Source organism: Miscanthus floridulus, chromosome 1, assembly GCF_019320115.1.
Source record: "Miscanthus floridulus cultivar M001 chromosome 1, ASM1932011v1, whole genome shotgun sequence".
NCBI classification, from domain to species: Eukaryota; Viridiplantae; Streptophyta; class Magnoliopsida; order Poales; family Poaceae; genus Miscanthus; species Miscanthus floridulus.
In genome coordinates this window covers 94,408,018-94,426,078 of record NC_089580.1, presented here as the reverse complement: position 1 = coordinate 94,426,078, position 18,061 = coordinate 94,408,018, and the positions used below count along the sequence as shown (strand labels likewise).

General features: G+C 44.2%; 1 pseudogene; it reads right to left on the bottom strand.

Annotated features, from left to right (window-relative positions):
- LOC136460487 (2-oxoglutarate-dependent dioxygenase 33-like) overlaps positions 1-14,853 on the bottom strand; it is a 34,224-nt pseudogene extending 19,371 nt beyond the window's left edge.
- Positions 14,854-18,061: the final 3,208 nt, after the last annotated feature.

The window sequence follows — 18,061 nt, the reverse complement described above, 5'->3', positions numbered from 1 at the left end:
AAATCTTACAAACTAAGTTTGATAATTATTACAAACCATAGTAGTAGGGAGTGGCATTATTAACATAATACAAAACACACAATTAAACTGCCCTGCCCAAGGGCCACACATTTACTTGTCGTCATCGACCTGAACAACAGTCATGCAGCACGGTCCAAAACAGACCTACTCATGAGGCTCACCTACAACAAGGGTCAACGAACCCTGAGTACAAAAGTACTCAACAAGACTTAACCGAAATAAAACTGAGAAGACTCAGGAATGCAGGCTTAGGGATTCAAGGTATGGCTTAAGCAATAATCAAAGTTCTTTTGCGTAAAAGCTTTCTAACAAGATTCTTTATATCAACATTTTTATCATCAAAAAGTTCATATACAAAGGCTAACATGATCCGTAATGAGATCATGAAACTTCGTATCCCACACTTTCTCAATCCTTACTCAAGTTCTAGTTATTAAACTACGATGATGAACAGTGAGTTGAGTCTCTATAACCGAGGAGCAATGATGATTCGAACCGATTAAAAACCCAGCTAGGGATTCCAGACTACACGACATATGCAGGTCCCTGACCTACATATACCAACCTACCCTTAGGTCCTCTAAAACAAGAATGGGTCCGCGCCACCCGAGAATACAGTACTCCACCAATCTAGCCCATTGCCACGTGGGTACACACTATTCCCGCCATCTCTCCACTCCCAGTGTGCGAGTAGCCATTCTCGTAACAGAATTGCCAAGTTAAGGCTTACCAGAGTATGTGGTTAGTACTACAAAGTCTCACCTCGTACAGTTCAACAATGGATGGGCCTCAATCGACACAAACGGAAAGAACCCGCTCACAAGACATCCATGTCTTGTGGCTCTCATACACCGAGTCCGCTCGGTCTAGATTTATTATTCCACATGCTTATATCTCATGGTAACATAAGTGACCAAACGTAACCAAGGATCCATTTAAAACTCCCAGGTGATAGGTAGTCACCCGACTTTTATCTGTCTAAGCATGGCTAAGCATAACTAGGCATTTATGAAGTAAAACTGGTAACAAGGTAGATATTGTTGGTGCGGGACCCATGGGATACCCCGCAAGGAAGGGAGAAGATCTAGTCTAACTAGGATTCTTCCCATGTAATCTTAGTAGTAGTATTATTCTATAATCCTACTAGGAACTCTCATTGTAAACCGACTAGGATTCTGACCTCCTGACTATATAAAGGAGGGCAGGGTTCCTAGAGACGGGACTTAGACGACGCAACGCAACACTTTACAATCAATCCAACGCAAAGGCTAACACCGACTGGACGTAGGGCTATTACTCAATCAACGATCGAGGGCCTGAACCAGGATAAATCGACCATCTCTTGCGTTAACCATCGAGTTCTGCATACACTGAAGCCCGAACATACTACCCTGGGTTCCCCCATGGCAGGCTATCGGTGGTGAAACATTGATAGCTGGCGTGCCAGGTAGGGGCTTTTGGTAAAACCGCATCTGAGAGCTCGACAGACCTAGACAACATGATCTTCTCAACGGGATCAACCTTCATCTTTGGTTCATGGATCTATGAGGTAGGCAACAATGGAAAGCTCCAAAGCCGTCTCCTCGAAAATTTGGATCACCATGAAGACCATTCTATTTCAATGACTACGATAGATCAACTTGCTAGAAGATTCGCGTAGCTCGCGATGTCCGATCCAACTCAGATTTCGCGGCTTCACGCATCCGATTCAAACTCAGGTTCCACTTCTGAGACGGAGTCTTATCCGAGTTCTTTTGGGAAACCAAGTTCTTTTCTGACAAGGCTCCAGAACACGACATCAACCTATCAAGAATACAACTTGGAGTACACTCAGAGTACTTTAAAGAAGTCGAGTCCTCTTCCATTCGGACTCCACAACATGGCAACATCTTATTAGACATGGCCCGAAGGATCCACCAATTTGGTGCTTAGAATGCCACTAAAAGGAGCCTAGGAAGGTCTTGTCTTAACTATAACATCTCAAGACTGCATCATCCACTGGCCAGGTTCCGTTCCCGAGGATAGAGGCACCCAACTAGTCGACAATGCGACAACAACAATTCTACCCTACCAAGAAGGAGACTCAATCTACGACCTAGAAGCCTCTACTAAAGTTATCAACTACTCCGACAATGTGGAAACCGATGCTGATAGCAGAGCAATTCACACATGAGAAGTATTCATGGTTCGCCATCCTCAATCACCATTGGTCCCCCTAGAAGCACCCGATGTCGAATCATCAGATGAATCTGAGTCCAACATATCACCATTCACCCAGGGGCATGATGGTGAGACCGAGAGTCAGAGGCAAGCCAGAGAGAGAAAGAACAAATTGAAACAAGGATGTCAACACCATGCTAAGCAGTGCAAGGAAGCTTGGATCAGATATGAGTCAAACCTAGCCAAGTACAATAGAAGAAAATTAGAGCGAGAGGTCAAAGAAGGACGAGCGGCGAATACACCCTACAATAAGATCCGAGAAGCACTAGAAGAACTCAGGGCGACTTCACATCCTAGTGAAAAACAAGAACAGCTTTGGGACTTCCTCCGATCAATAGTCCTAAGGACACATGACGGAAGGGCCGCTCAAGACTACCTGACAGGTCAACATCTAATGAGCAGGAAGATCAAAATCGAAGGAAGTCCGCTTTCGAGAGACTTGGACCAAGTGGAAGTCACAACAGAGAAAGCAGAAGAAACCATAGTCAAAACGACTGAGTCGAACAACCAAGAAAGGCCAGAAGCAAAGCACCTACTCGGACAACCACACAAAACTACTCTCACCAAGACAACAGTTGGCAAGAAGGGGCGCTGAATTAGAATACACAGAAGCCAGAATGCACGATAGATTCCCCTATTTTGCAAATAGACTTACTTCAATACGACTGCCTCACAAGTTCAAGCCATCCAACCACTCTAAGTATGATGGCAAGACTGACCCAAAGCAGTGGCTTAGGATTTACTCGCAATCGATTGAATTGGCCAGAGGAGACGATGACATCAAGACCTTGTTCTTTCTCATGGCCCTAGAAACCATGCCCCTTCAATGGTTTGACAAATTGAATCTAGGATCAATCAGAAATTGGGAGGACTTGCAAAGAGCTTTCTATGAAAACTTAGCTGGTATCATTACACACCTAATCACCCACACAGAGTTAAAAGGACTCAGGCAGAAAGGAGGCAAAAGTCTCAGAAATTACTATCGATGATTTGACGAACTATGAGCTCAAGTACATGACATCACCCAACAAGAAGTAATCGAAGCTTTCTCTCATGGAATCATGGCTAGGTGGCAATTTCAAGACTTCTGCAAAGAAAACCCAAGAAACAATGAAGAATTCAGACGAACAGTGGAAAAGATGATTGCCGCAGAGGAAAAGACACGAGAAAGATTCTAGGATAGAAACAACCGAGACAACCCAGATAAGCAAAATCATCAAAACAACAGACATCAGGAAAGAAAACGTAGACCAGACAACACAGTAGCAGTGACTGACAAATCAAGGAAGTTTTCCAAGCCCAGGAGGTATGACAACATTGAAAACATGCGTTGCATCTTGCACCCCAAAGGAAATCACACCATCGGAGATTGCTACACCTTCAAAGATCGATACACAAGAAAAGATAGTAAGGAGAATACCAAAGAAGGCAATCAGAAAAAAGAAGACAACCATGAAGACAAGGGATTCTAAAAATCTAGGGGGATAGTAGCAGTAATCTTTACCGGGGTTCTAGATTCCAGAAGCAAACATCAAGAAAAGCTAGCATTACGAACCATCATGGCAGCAGAACCAGCTACACTAAGATATCTCAATTGGTCATAGTATCTAATCCAATTTTCAAGAGAAGACCAATGGACTAACATAGGAAACACAAGCCATTACCCACTGGTTCTAGATCCAACTATTGCCGGTATGACCATCACGAAAGTACTAATCGATGGGGGCACCGGGCTCAACATCATTTTTTCAGAAACTCTAAGGAAGATGGGACTACAACTTGCTAGGGGATGATTACACCAACAAGCACACCTTTTTATGGCCTAGTACCCGGCAAGGCAGCAATGCCACTTGGACAAATCACTCTACCGGTTACTTTCGAGACTCCCTCAAACTACCGTACAGAGTTCATCAAGTTTGAAGTTGCGAACTTCAATTCATCATATCACACAATCCTCGGGCACCCAGCACTAGCAAAATTCATGGTGATACCACATTATCCGTACCTATTGCTTAAGATGCCAAGGCCTAACAGTGTCCTTTCTCTTCGGAGTGATTTGAAGCGTGCTTTTGACTGGGATGTTCATGATGAGGACATCGCCAAGATGGAGTCAAGGACGAGTCCAATTCGAGAAGGGGAGGATGATGAGGACATCGCCATGCTAGACACATCGACGCCATGGTCTTCCCCAAGTTGCAATTCGTTTCCAACTCAGCTGCCACGTCGTCCCCGGATTCAACAGACACATCGTCACTATTTCGGTCATAACTTCCTCATACGACATCGAAATGGGCCGTTCTTGGATGCATTGGAAAGGGGATGACGACGCCGTCGTTTTGGATCTGGTCCCAGCTCCAGACGGTCCGTGGATCATTCTGTGTGACCACGGCAAGGTGCTGCGTCACCTATTTGGGCCAACTTGGCCATGTATCGTGTTGGGCCTTAAGCCCAAGTTGTGGGCGCCCAACCCCTGGCCGTCCCCAACTCTAGGTCGAGTCTTAAACTATAAATACAGCCGCCGCTGCTGCTACACAATTGGGTTTTGTTTAGAGTTTAGTTTTCCATCGAGAAACTGAATCGTTCATTGTAACTGTGGTGACAAATCCTTTTATAGTAATCTAGGGCCCCCGTTCTTGATCTCCTCCACTGTGTTGATTAGTCCTTTGGAACCGAGTTCTTGAATCCTCTATTGATATCCGCGTCATTCATATTTACAATTTCAGATTGCGTGTTTTACCTTCTTGCTTGTGCTCTTCGATTTGCTTGTAGGAAAAGCCTTCTTGGCGAGGTCAATCAAGTTGTGCTTGGTTGATAACCAATGAAGCAGTGGTGTAACGGTTGCAGGGTTCAAATCGTGTCTGATTTGAAGCCGGATCATCAACGTCGAGATCTCCACAAATCGAACTTATCGGCTACCTCTCGGAAGACCAGGCCTGTACTCATCAATTGGTATCAGAGCTTTCAGGTTTACCGCGAGGTATAATCTCGTTTGCCTTAGATTCATATTTGTTCATTACCTAGAGTCCACAAAAAGCCCAAAAATATTTCAATTTCCGCTGTCCTATCGCCCTTTGTGCCTTTGCAATTTCGTTTCAGATTCGTGTTGTTGAGTTTGTGTCCGTGGTCGAGTCTTGTTGCTGGTTTAGGATTGTGTTCGTGGTCGTAGTTCAATCGCCCGTTGCTGTGATTTTGTTTTCCGCCGCTATCCCATCCACCGTTCCCAAACAACAAGTCGAAGCCACCACATTACTCGACTTGCCCCGCTAGCCGCCTTGTGTAACTTCTCGCCGCCGCGCAAACCCTAGATATGTTGCCAGCCGCTCTTATTTTGCCTGCATCGCAGCCCTCCTTACATCATCAGGCGAATACCTACTGCTGTGATCTGTGTTAGAGTTTAGGGAAGCTTTGCCCTAACTACCGCCGCCGTGTTGTGCCTCCCGGAAAACATACCTTGAGATACCTTCAGTAAAACAGGCATAACTTTTCGCTCGTTTATCAGAAAAATCTAAAATTTTTTCAGAAGCTTCTTGACACCATTTGGACCCGACCCAAACTCGACTTCGCCCTATTTGGTTTCATCAGAATTGCCAAAAAAATTCAGGAAAATATAAAAAAAAATTATCAAAGTTTTTGCACGCTTTTCAGAGAACATGCTGAATTTCTGTAGACCACATCCCACCTTAGTTGTAGGTGCCAATTTTTGTGGTTGCATCTTTTGTGATCCTTGTTCAGAGAAAAGTATAAAAAAATAGTGAAAAAAAATTTGTTTCCTACTAGTGCCTTTGGAAAAATCCGGGAAAAAATTCAGGAAAAAGGAGAAATCTGGGCTATTTGCTTGTTCTGTGAGTTCTTTTGATCTTTCTTTGTTTTCACCTTGTTGCGCTACGTCTCGACCATCTTAGCCAGCACCTATGATTTGTACTTTGGATCCAGATTAAACAATCGCTACTCTGCACTCGTTAATTGCTAATCCTTGCTGTCATATTGTGTGCCTACCCATAGCTCCACATATTCTTCTATCAGCACAGGTTCATCTTGCAACTGTTACCCACGCTCAACAACAGATTGCTTCGCCACTTTGGTTTTGCTCCTGTTTGGCATTGGTAAGAATACAGGCAAGACGGTGGTAAGCCGCTTGTGATTTTGTATTCCACTTTCACCACCATCACCACCACTTGTTTCCTTTTAGTTGATAGGGATAATACTTTGGTGTTGTCTTTTTCTATCTTCTAACCATGGCAGGAACTCCGACAGACTTCAATGAGTGCGTGTCCAAGGGCGGGCTTGCAACGTTCATGACTGAACAACGCAATCTTATGACCGAGCTGACGCACAACGTGAACAATCTGGTCACCCGCATTGAACAGCTTGAGCAACGCCCTCCACCTTATCGTGCTGATGATGAAGATGCGGATGCTTTTGGTGATGAAGATGCGTATGCTGACGGTGGTGCCCGTCGCCGCCTCAACTTCAATCGTTGCGGTATGGTAGGTAATAATCATGGTAATAATGATCCTTTTGCTAAAATTAAATTTAGTCTACCACCTTTTGCTGGTAATGTTGATCCAGAGGCATATTTAGATTGGGAGCTTGCTGTTCAACAAAAATTTGATTCTCATAATGTTCCTGCTAAGCATAGAGTTAGACTTGCTACTAGTGAGTTTACTAATTTTGCTTTGTTCTGGTGGAGTGATCTTTGCAATGCCAATAATGCTGCTGCTGTGCCACAAACTTGGAATGTTTTAAAGCAACGTATGACATCTCGTTTTGTTCCTCCTTATTACCAACGTGATTTATGTTTGAAACTACAAACTTTAAAACAAGGTGATAAAGGAGTAGAAGCATACTATCAAGAATTGCTTATTGGTTTAGCACGTTGTGGTATAAATGAAGATGATCATGATGCTAGTGCTAGATTTTTTGGTGGTTTAAACCATGATATACAGAACATACTTGATTACAAAGAATGGCGCAATTTTTCCCAATTGTATCATCTTGCTATTAAGGTAGAACGAGAAGTACAGGGACACAAACAACACCAGCTTTTCAGGTCTAATAATGGGAGGAATTTTCAGTAGTGTTTCGAGCCAGAGACGCCCAAGCTTCATGTTGCACCACAGCCATCTACACCTCCATTTTCTTCCGGGGTAAGTAAATTGTCTAATGTGCAGTTTCCACAGCTGAAGAAAGGTGGCACTCCGGGTGCTTCTACTGGCTCCTCCTCGTCTAGATCTAAAATCATTTGCCACCGATGCAAAGGCATGGGACATGTCATGAAGGAATGCCCTAGTCGTCGCGCTTTCATTGCTACCGAGGATGGATATGCAAGTGCTAGTGATGTTGAAGATGATTTAGCCCTTGCTGCTAACATTGATGCAGATCCCACTGAGGGCGATCAAGACAAGGAGGCCATCACCATTGACTCCATGGCTACTGCCGTGGACTACCCTAGCCTTCTTGTGCAGCATGTGTTGAGTACACGTGTGGGTCATGAAGAAGAGATGAAGATCCAACGCCACAATTTGTTCCACATGTATCTCATTGTGCAGGGTTGTCGTGTTCTCACTATCATTGATAGCGGGAGTTGCAACAACTTGGTGAGTTCAGATTTGGTTGACAAGCTTGGCTTGACCACACGACAACATTCATATCTATATAAACTTCAATGGTTCAATAATAGTGGTAAGACTAAGGTAACTAAATCAGCACGCATTAGCTTTTTCACAGGCTCTTATCATGATACTACTGATTTTGATGTTGTCCCTATGCAAGCTTGTTCCATTTTGTTAGGTCACCCATGGGAATTTGATAATGATGCTTTACACCATGGTAGAACTAATACATACACTATCATACATAAGGACAAGAAAATTACATTGCTACCTTTGTCTCCTATGGATATTATTAAATATGCTAATGAGATCAAAAATAAACCTCCAACAGACATTGCTAAAAATAATGGGATTAAGTTAAAAGGAGGTGCTTTTCTTGCTACAACTCCTGCTACTGCTGAGTTATGTGATAATCCTAATGCACCATGTTATACTATGTTTTGTCAATCTTTTATGTCTGGTGCATTGCCTGCTGTCACTAACCTTTTGCAGGAGTTCGCTCATGATGGGATGGAGTCGAGGACGACTCCAATTCTACAAGGAGGGGATGATGAGGACATCGCCAAGATGGAGTCGAGGATGACTCCAATTCGAGAAGGGGAGGATGATGAGGACATCGCCATGCTGGACACATCGACGCCATGGTCTTCCCCAAGTTGCAATTCGTTTCCAACTCAGCTGCCACGTCGTCCTCGGATTCAGCAGATACATCGTCACTGTTTCGGTCATAACTTCCTCATACGACATTGAAACGGGCTGTTCTTGGATGCGTTGGAAAGGGGACAACGACGCCATCGTTTTGGATCTGGTCCCAGCTCCAGAAGGTCCGTGGATCATTCTGTGTGACCATGGCAAGGTGCTGCGTCACCTATTTGGGCCAACTTGGCCATGTATCGTGTCGGGCCTTAAGCCCAAGTTGTGGGCGCCCAACCCCAGGCCGTCCCCAACCCTAGGTCGAGTCTTAGACTATAAACATAGCTGCCGCCACTGCTACACAATTGGATTTTGTTTAGAGTTTAGTTTTCCATCGAGAAACTGAATCGTTCATTGTAACTGTGGTGACAAATCCTTTTACAGTGATCCAGGGCCCCCGTTCTTGATCTTCTCCACTGTGTCGATTAGTCCTTTGGAACCGAGTTCTTGAATCCTCTATTGATATCCGCGTCATTCATATTTGCAATTTCAGATTGCGTGTTTTACCTTCTTGCTTGTGCTCTTCGATTCGCTTGCAGGAAAAGCCTTCTTGGCGAGGTCAATCAAGTTGTGCTTGGTTGATAACCAACGGAGCAGTGGTGTAATGGTTGTAGGGTTCGAATCGTGTCTAATTTGAAGCCAGATCGCCAACGTCGAGATCTCCACAAATCGAACTTACTGGCTACCTCTCGAAAGATCGGGCCTATACTCATCAGTTCAGGCAATCCAAATTGCAGCAAAGGCACAAGCCGCCGATGGTAGAAAAGAAATATCCACTATCGCCGCAGAAATGAGCCCAGAAGAACTAGAGATACCAGCTAGAAAGCCCAGCATACTCGCACCACCAAAAAAAGTCAACGTCAAGCAAATCGACCTGGGCACCGGTGATCCCTCCAAAACGGCAACCATCAACGCCCACCTCTCGGCAAAATAGGAACTCGCGCTCACCAACTTTCTTCGGGACAACAAAGATATCTTCGCTTGGAAGTTGGCCAACATGCTAGGTGTCCCAAGGAAGTTGGCTGAGCATGGAATCGATGTCAATGAAGGCTCAAAGCCTATGAAGCAACGGCTACGACGATTCTCACTCGACAAGAAGGCAGCTATTAAAAAGGAAATCACAAAGCTAATGGCAGTCAGATTCATCAGAGAAATCCTCCATCCAGATTGGCTAGCAAACCCAGTTCTAGTATAGAAAAAGAATACGGACGAGTGGTGCATGTGTGTCGACTACACAGATCTCAACAAACACTGCCCGAAAGATCTGTTTGGGCTACCACACATTGATCAGATAGTTGATTCAACAGCAGGATCCGCCCTTTTATCTACAAAACCATGTCATCTGGACTCAAGAATGCTGGTGCCACTTACCAAAGAGCTATCCAAACATGCCTGGGTGATCAGATTGGTGAAAACGTAGAGGCATACGTGGATGATGTAGTAGTAAAGACAAAGAACCCGAATACACTAATTGAAGGCTTAAAGCAAACCTTCGAAAACCTGAAAAGATGGAGGTGGAAATTGAACCCAAACAAGTGTGTATTCAGAGTTCCTTCAGGACAACCACTCGGATTCTTGGTCAGTCATTGCGGAATCAAAGCAAGCGCCAAGCAAATTCGAGCCATAATAGAGATGGGCCCTCCTCGAAGTGTCAAAGATGTGCAGAAGCTAATAGGTTGCATGGTGGCCCTAAATCGTTTCATATCAAGACTCAGCAAAAAAGGGTTACCTTTCTTTAAACTACTAAAGAAGACAGACAAATTCAAGTGGACAGAAAAAGCCAATGAAGCTTTTAAGAAGCTCAAGGCATACCTAACTTCATCGCCCGTTCTCACACCTCCAAAGAAATACGAAGACATGATGCTGTACATTGCGGCAACTTCTACTGTGATCAGCACAACGATTATCGTAGAAAGAGAAGAAGAAGGGCGTGTATACAAAGTACAACGCCCCATATACTACATTAGTGAAGTACTGTCAGAATAAAAAATCCGGTACCCGCATGTGCAAAAACTACTCTAAGCCCTCTGGATCACTTCATGCAAGCTTCGCCACTATTTTGAAGGCCACGAGATTACCGTGGTGATAGATTTCTCACTCGGAGACATCCTACACAACAAAGACGCAACAGGGCGCATATCTAAGTGGGCAGTTGAACTTGGTGCTCTCAATATCCATTTCACCCCACAGAAGGTAATTAAATCTCAAGCACTAGCTGATTTTGTTGCCGAGTGGACAGAAATTCAACAGCCTATGTCAAATACCATCCTTGATCATTGGAAGATGTACTTTGATGGATCACTCAAGCTAGGTGGAGCTGGTGCAGGCGTTCTCCTCATTTCTCTAGATGGAAAACAACTCAAGTATGTCCTTCAGATATTATGGCAAGCTACAAACAATGAAGCAGAATACGAAGCCCTCATCCACGGGCTACGAGTGGCAATTACCCTCGGAATCAAATGTTTACTCATTTACGGCGATTTAGCAGTAGTCATCAATCAAGTCAACAAAGATTGGGACTGCACCAAAGAAAACATGGGCGCTTACTGTGCTGAAATACAAAAGCTCAAAAAACATTTTCAAGGATTAGAAATTCTACACGTCCTGCGCGATTCTAATATTGCGGTAGACGTCCTCGCCAAGCTTGGATCAGACAGGGTTAAGGTCCCACCTGGTGTATTCATAGAGGAGTTATCAGCTCCCTCTATCAAACAACCCAGTGAGATAACCCCCTGAAATCTCAGCTAAAGGTACCCAGATTTTGGTAATCACCACTTCATGGACCCAGGTTTTTATCGATTACATCAAAGAGAATAAGTTGCCAGCAGAAAAAGAGGAAGCTACCTGAGTTGTTCGCAGAAGCAAGAACTATGTCCTAGTGGGAAACAAACTCTATAGAAGAGCCACATCATCAGGAGTACTCCTAAAATGTGTCTCATTTGAAGAGGGCAAAGAGATCCTAGACGAAATACACTCAAGTTGCTATGGAAATCACGTCGCTTCAAGAACACTAGTCGGCAAAGCATTCCGCACCAGATTCTACTGGCCAACCGCTTTGAAAGACACAGAAGAACTTGTCAGAAGATGCAAAGGCTGTCAAATGTTCACAAGACAAGCTCATGTGCCAGCTCACAATCTCATCTGCATCCCACCCGCTTGGCCTTTCTCCTGCTGGAGCTGGATCAAGTAGGACCTCTCAAGAAAGCAAAAGGTGGTTTTGAGTACATCTTCGTAGCAATTGACAAGTTCACCAAGTGGGTTGAATACAAACCACTCGCAAAATACAGCGTAGCCAAAGCAGTCAAGTTCATCCAAGAAATTATGCACCGCTTCGGTATGCCCAATCGAATCATCATAGATTTGGGTTCTCCCTTCACAACCATAGAATTCCAAAGTTGGGCACAAGACTATGGCTTCAGAATAGATTATGCATCAGTCGCACATCTAGAGGCCAATGGACAGGTAGAAAGGGCTAATGGACTCATACTAGCTAGATTAAAACCAAAATTGTATGAAGAACTAGTGGACTATGGATCAAAATGGATTGAAGAATTACCCAAGGTCGTATGGGGGCTATGGACTCAAATAAGCAGAGCCACCGGATACTCACCTTTCTTCCTAGTTTATAGATCAGAAGCCATACTACCTGCCGACTTGATGTGGACGTCACCAAGGATAGAACAATATGACAAAGGAGAAGCAGAACACACCCAAAGATTAGAGCTCGACAATACAGAAGAAGTCAGAGTAAATGCTACCCTTCAATCAGCAAGATACCTCCAAGGATTAAGATGCCACTACAACAAGAATACCCAGTCTCAATCATTAATAGTCGAAGACCTAGTACTAAGAAGAATACAAAAAACTGACAGACGCCATAAACTACTCAGTCCATGGGAAGGTCCTTTTATCGTCACAAAAGTCACCGAACCAGGCACATACAAGTTGATAACTGAAGATGGAAGAGAAGTCAATAATACATGGCACATCAGCCAGCTAAGAAGATTCTATGCATGAAAACAACTCAAGGGAAAATATATATACAAGCCACAAGAGATCAATGTTCATGATCAATAAAGATAGTGCTCATCAACAACATATGTACTATTATGACCTATCAATATTCATGATCAATAAAGATGGTTCTTTCTCGACAAACATATGTCTTATTATGGCTTTCCTCATGTTGTTTCCAATGAGCATACCGGTCGAGAGCAAAAGAGCTGAAAAGATGCTTGAGCCTGCCGATGAGGGTAGCTAACAAGGTAACACCCGAACCAAAAAGCAAAATGGCTAAAAAGACGCCTGAGCATACCGGCCAAGAGCAAAAGAGCTGAAAAGATGCTTGAGCCTACCGATGAGGGTAGCTAACAAGCTAACACCCAAACCAAAAAGCAAAATGGCTAAAAAGATGCCTGAGCATACCGGCTGAGAGCAAAAGAGCTAAAAAGATGCTTGAGCCCACCGATGAGAGTAGCTAACAAGCTAACACCTGATCTAAAAAGCAAAATGGCTGAAAAGACGCCTGAGCATACCGGTCGAGAGCAAAAGAGCTGAAAAGATGCTTGAGCTCACCGATGAGGGTAGCTAACAAGCTAACACCCGAACCAAAAAGCAAAATGGCTAAAAATACGCCTGAGCATACCGGCCGAGAGCAAAAGAGCTGAAAAGATGCTTGAGCTCGCCGATGAGGGTAGCTAATAAGCTAACACCCGAACCAAAAAGCAAAATGGCTAAAAATATGCCTGAGCATACCGGCCAAGAGCAAAAGAGCTAAAAAGATGCTTGAGCCCGCCGTTGAGGGTAGCTAATAAGCTAACACCCAAACCAAAAAGCAAAATGACTGAAACTAAGCCTAAGCATAAATCAGAGCAATTTCAAGACAAGACCCTCTAGCTCCTTGTTCCAAATAGCAAGAGGCTCAGAGGCTACACTCAGAAGATCCCAAAAAGCACTACACGGTTTCGCTCAGGAAAGCACTCGAACGACGCTTGTACCTACTCGGTAGGACCTAACAGAACAATTCGAGGCTTCTAGAGCTCAACCATGAAGTGCTCGGGGGCTTGACGATCCTAGGATGTTTTTGCAACCAAGGAAAGGACCAAACGTCGACCATATCTCGAGTTAAGCCAAAAAGAAGAAGCTGAAGATACTCAAGATCACTAGTCCTAAGTCTTTTTAGTACTAACAAGAACACAAAGTTTGTCAAGACAACAATCTATACCGAGTTGTTTACAAGTCACAGACGAAAGCCAGACAAGCACTCGACAAATCAAGGAAGTTTGTCAAGACATCAATGTACATATACCAAGTTGTTTACAAGGCACAAACGAAAGCCAAAAAAGCACAACGATCTATACCGAGTTGTTTACAAGGCACAAACGAGAGCTCGAAAAGCACTCGACAGATCAAGGAAGTTTGTCAAGACAATGATTTACCTAAACTGGGTTGTTTACAAGACAAAGGAATATAGACAAAGAAGACATCAACAAAAAACAAAAAATCTCCATTCAATCTTCAAGTATAGTGTTCTATTACTGAAGCTAGAATACAAAGGTCGATTACATCAAGCATTGTCATCAGGAGAAGAAATATCAATGTTAAGATTATCTACAATCTTCCTAGCTAAATCTTCGACCTCAGGCTCCAACTTCTCAATAGCATCCAGATACTCTTGACTCTTGGCTTCGTTAGCAACCTTGGACAAAGGAAACTCCAGAGAAAGAACCTAGACCTGGGCAAGAACATTCCTAGTACACAAATGGGCACACCTCTTCATGAACTCCTAGAAATGGGTCGGCACTTTGGGAATAAACTGAGCCCAAGAATGACCATCATCTGCTAGAGTCCAGAGAAGGTTAGTTACTGACCGAAAAGACTTCCACAAAGCATTCCAGTTATCAGTAGCCGTTGCCAACTTGTCAGTCAAGTCTTCAATGGTTTTTTGGGCCTGCACAAGATCCCTGTCAACTCCACGCCTAATCAACTTAGCAAGCACGAGTTCTTCTTTAGCTCGAGTAATTACCTCCTCAGCATTATTGTGGTTAGTACAAACAAGTGTCTTCATCTCCTTGATACCCTCCGAGAGCTTCTGCTTTTCAACTCGGCGAGCTAGACCAAGCAACAAAAGACAAGTCAGTAGAAAGGCAAATTTGAATACAAAAGGAAATGAAAAAGAACTCGCAATAGCATGGCACTCTTTCTTCATGGCCTCCACAATTTCCAAGGCCTCCTGGGTAGCTGCATCCCTCTGCTTTTCTACCTCAACCACCCGGGCATGGAGAGCCTTCTCCTCCTTCTGATGCATCTGACGCTCAGTCTCCAACTCGGCCCGACAGAGGTCAAGCTCCGCCTTTAGGGTACTCACCTCAGAAGACAACTTTTTCTCGGTTTCAGATGAGAAAAAGAAGCCGGTATGATCATGAGAAAAAGACTGAGCAAAGAGAGAGAGAGAAAAACAAGACATAAGGATAGAAGAAAGATGAACATCTAAAGAAAGAACTTCAAAAAAACTTACTTGGAGATTTTCCCCGAAAGAAGTCGCAAAGGTCGCCAAGTTTCCCTAGGCAGCGGTCAGCTCCAACAATCGATGAGTGGCATCAAATTGCTGCACCACATCATCAGCCAAAGGCAGACCACCAGAAGCAAGAATAGGAGAGGGAGAAGCCGGCTGATGCAAAGAAGGTGTGACTAGGGCAATCTCCTGGGAAGCCACGACCAACCCCTCAGATGAATCTACCGCCATGGCCACGGTCACCTCAGGAGTCAACAAATCAATGGCTGCGTACTCTGCCCCCCTCATAGCCACCTCGAAGACCATGCATTCCGAGTCCTGAGACTCAGTACACAAGGGTGCACCAGAGGTCTGACAAGAAGTCGACTGAGGGTTCAGGGAAGACGAAGGCCTAAAAGTTGACAAGGAAACTCGCTAATAAGAATAAGAAAAAAGGAGAACAAAAGCAAAGAAATAAAACCAAAATTCACTCACTCAGCTATCTTCTTCTTCATAAAACCAAAAGAAGACCTTGCAGGGGGAACCATAGCAGCAAAAACATCACCACCACCCTGCGACGAGAGTAGCATGGTCGGTGCTGGAGCCCTAGAAGAACTCGAACCCAATGACCGCTTACTACAAGGGAACAAAACCAAAGTCAAAATAAAAAGAGGGGTTCAACAACAAGAAAACAAGAAAAGAACTCATCGATGAGTAACGAGGGTGGCATCATCATCCTCTTCTTCCTCACTCTCTACCAAGGCCACCATAGCACCAGCTAAAAAGGACAAAAGTACTTGGTCAAAGATAAAAACAAACAACAAAAGGACAGAGCATACTAATTTTCTCACCTAAGAGCATGCTAGCTACAACTAGAGTACCTGGATGAGTACTCGACTGATGAGACTTCTTGGCAGCAGATGGAGCAGAAGAAGAACTATCTACTCGCCCCCTCTTCCCAAAAGTATGAGGAGCTCGAGGAACTGGATGGGAAACATACTCTACATATACATCAAGGTTTGCAGAAGAAACGCTAGGAAATATTGTGGTGGTCTGAAACTTACTGGTCAAGGATGCCCTAGCAAGACTACCCCCAGCCTCCACATTTGTAGGGAAATCATCAAGGGGAATTGGATCAGTGAAATTACGCCCCAATTCCTACAAAAGAGTAAAACAACAAGACAAAGAAGATTAAGCAAAAAAGTGGATACGACAAAAGATAATCAAAAGTACCCGCATAAAAAAAGAACAACTCACAGCAGGGGGCGGGTTGTTAGCACTGTACTCAAGGACAGCAAGCGGGACGACGCTTACTCCTTTCAGCATCTTCTAAAGACGCTCGAGCACCTCCTCATCAGTCAACTCATGGGCAGGGACCATACGAGAAGGGTCCTCCACCCCAGAGTACTCAAAACCATAGTTTTCTTGCTCCTTCAGAGGTTGAACTCAACGGCAAAGAAAACTAGAAATAATCCCAAAGCCGGTGAAGCCTTGCTGTTTCAGAGTACAAATCCTCTTAAGAAACGGCTTGATCGCCTGGACCTCAGCCATCGTCACAGGGTTCTTTTCCCATTGGTCATTAACCAAGCGACCAGATCCAAAATGAACGGAAAGAGGAGGAATCAAGTTGGTGGCATAAAACCAGTCAGCACGCCAATCCCTCACAGAATCAACCAGGTCATAGTCAAAAAATTTGCTCTTAAGACCCTGGCAAAACTGAATCCTACAGCCACCAAGAACATTGGTGTCATCGCAGCGGGGTTGTGGCTTTAGGCGAAAGAAGTAATGAAAGAGAGAAAGAGAAGGAGGAATTCCAAGGAAAGTTTTACAAAGATGAACAAAAATAGAAAGATGAAGGATAGCATTGGGAGCAAGATGGTTCAGGCTAATCCCAAAATAGTTCAGAAATCGGTGAAGAAAGGCAGAAGTAGGAAGGCAGAGATCAACACGGATAAAGGAGACAAAAAGAATAATCTCACCAGGACCTGGAGCAGGGACCCGATGCTCGCTTGGAGCTCTCCAATCAGCGATATCCTTGCTCTGAATCAGACCATCGCTAACAAGCTTGCGAAGCTGATCTTTAGTCGTTGTTGGAGCCAGCCAGATCTTCTGAGCAGCCCTCATGGCCATGAATTCTTGTTTTTCAATAACGGAGAGTGATGCTTCCTCGTCGACAAAGGTCGCCTAGGACTTACTCGCTGACTTCTTCCTACCCATATACTAGCAAAAGCAATGGGGGCACTAAGAATCGAGAAGGCTTAGACAACAGCACTCAAATGACGGCAACAATGGCAGTGGCGGAAGTTTGAATACTAGGGTTTCAAAGGAAAATTAGGGCAGTAAGGAAGAAGAAGAGGAAAGGCCCTTAAATAGATTTTACACCAGTAAAAACGTGGCCCACTAGGCCCATTTTAACATGGCATGAGGACACAACGGTCCATTTACTGACACAGCTAAAATGATGGACGGCACAAATCCACACAACGGTATAGTTCAACAGGCAGATTTTAGACTTATCCATCAAGCACTACAGCAGAGTCATCATATTACTACAAAAAGAACTCATCAGCCATGAAGCAAAGAAGGGCTAGCTCACAAGGAATGCAACAACCCGGTCCTTACAAAAAGAACTCAGGAATCTCATAAACAACTGGGACATCAGGAGAATAAAGAATGACAACTCAGAAGACAAGATTCTTTCCATTATAAATGGTTTCAAAAAATAGAAGATTACACATCTTACAAGACCCAAAGAACTCGGTACTACGACAAGCACGGTAGCAAAGAGGAACCCAGACACGGCTAGGCTCTGGAACGACTACGTGTTCCAAATTGCTACTTGGTAGAACAAATCGCCCTCGGTTACACTGTTTTCTTCAAAGGACAGATGCAGTGCATCAAAGGCAGAAATCAGCAGCACGGCGGGACAACATGGAGCAGAGAAGGCCGGCAGGCATCTATCTACCCAAGTCCAATGTGATGCTGGATATGGTGTTGATCTGCACTGGACAGTCTCAGAGCA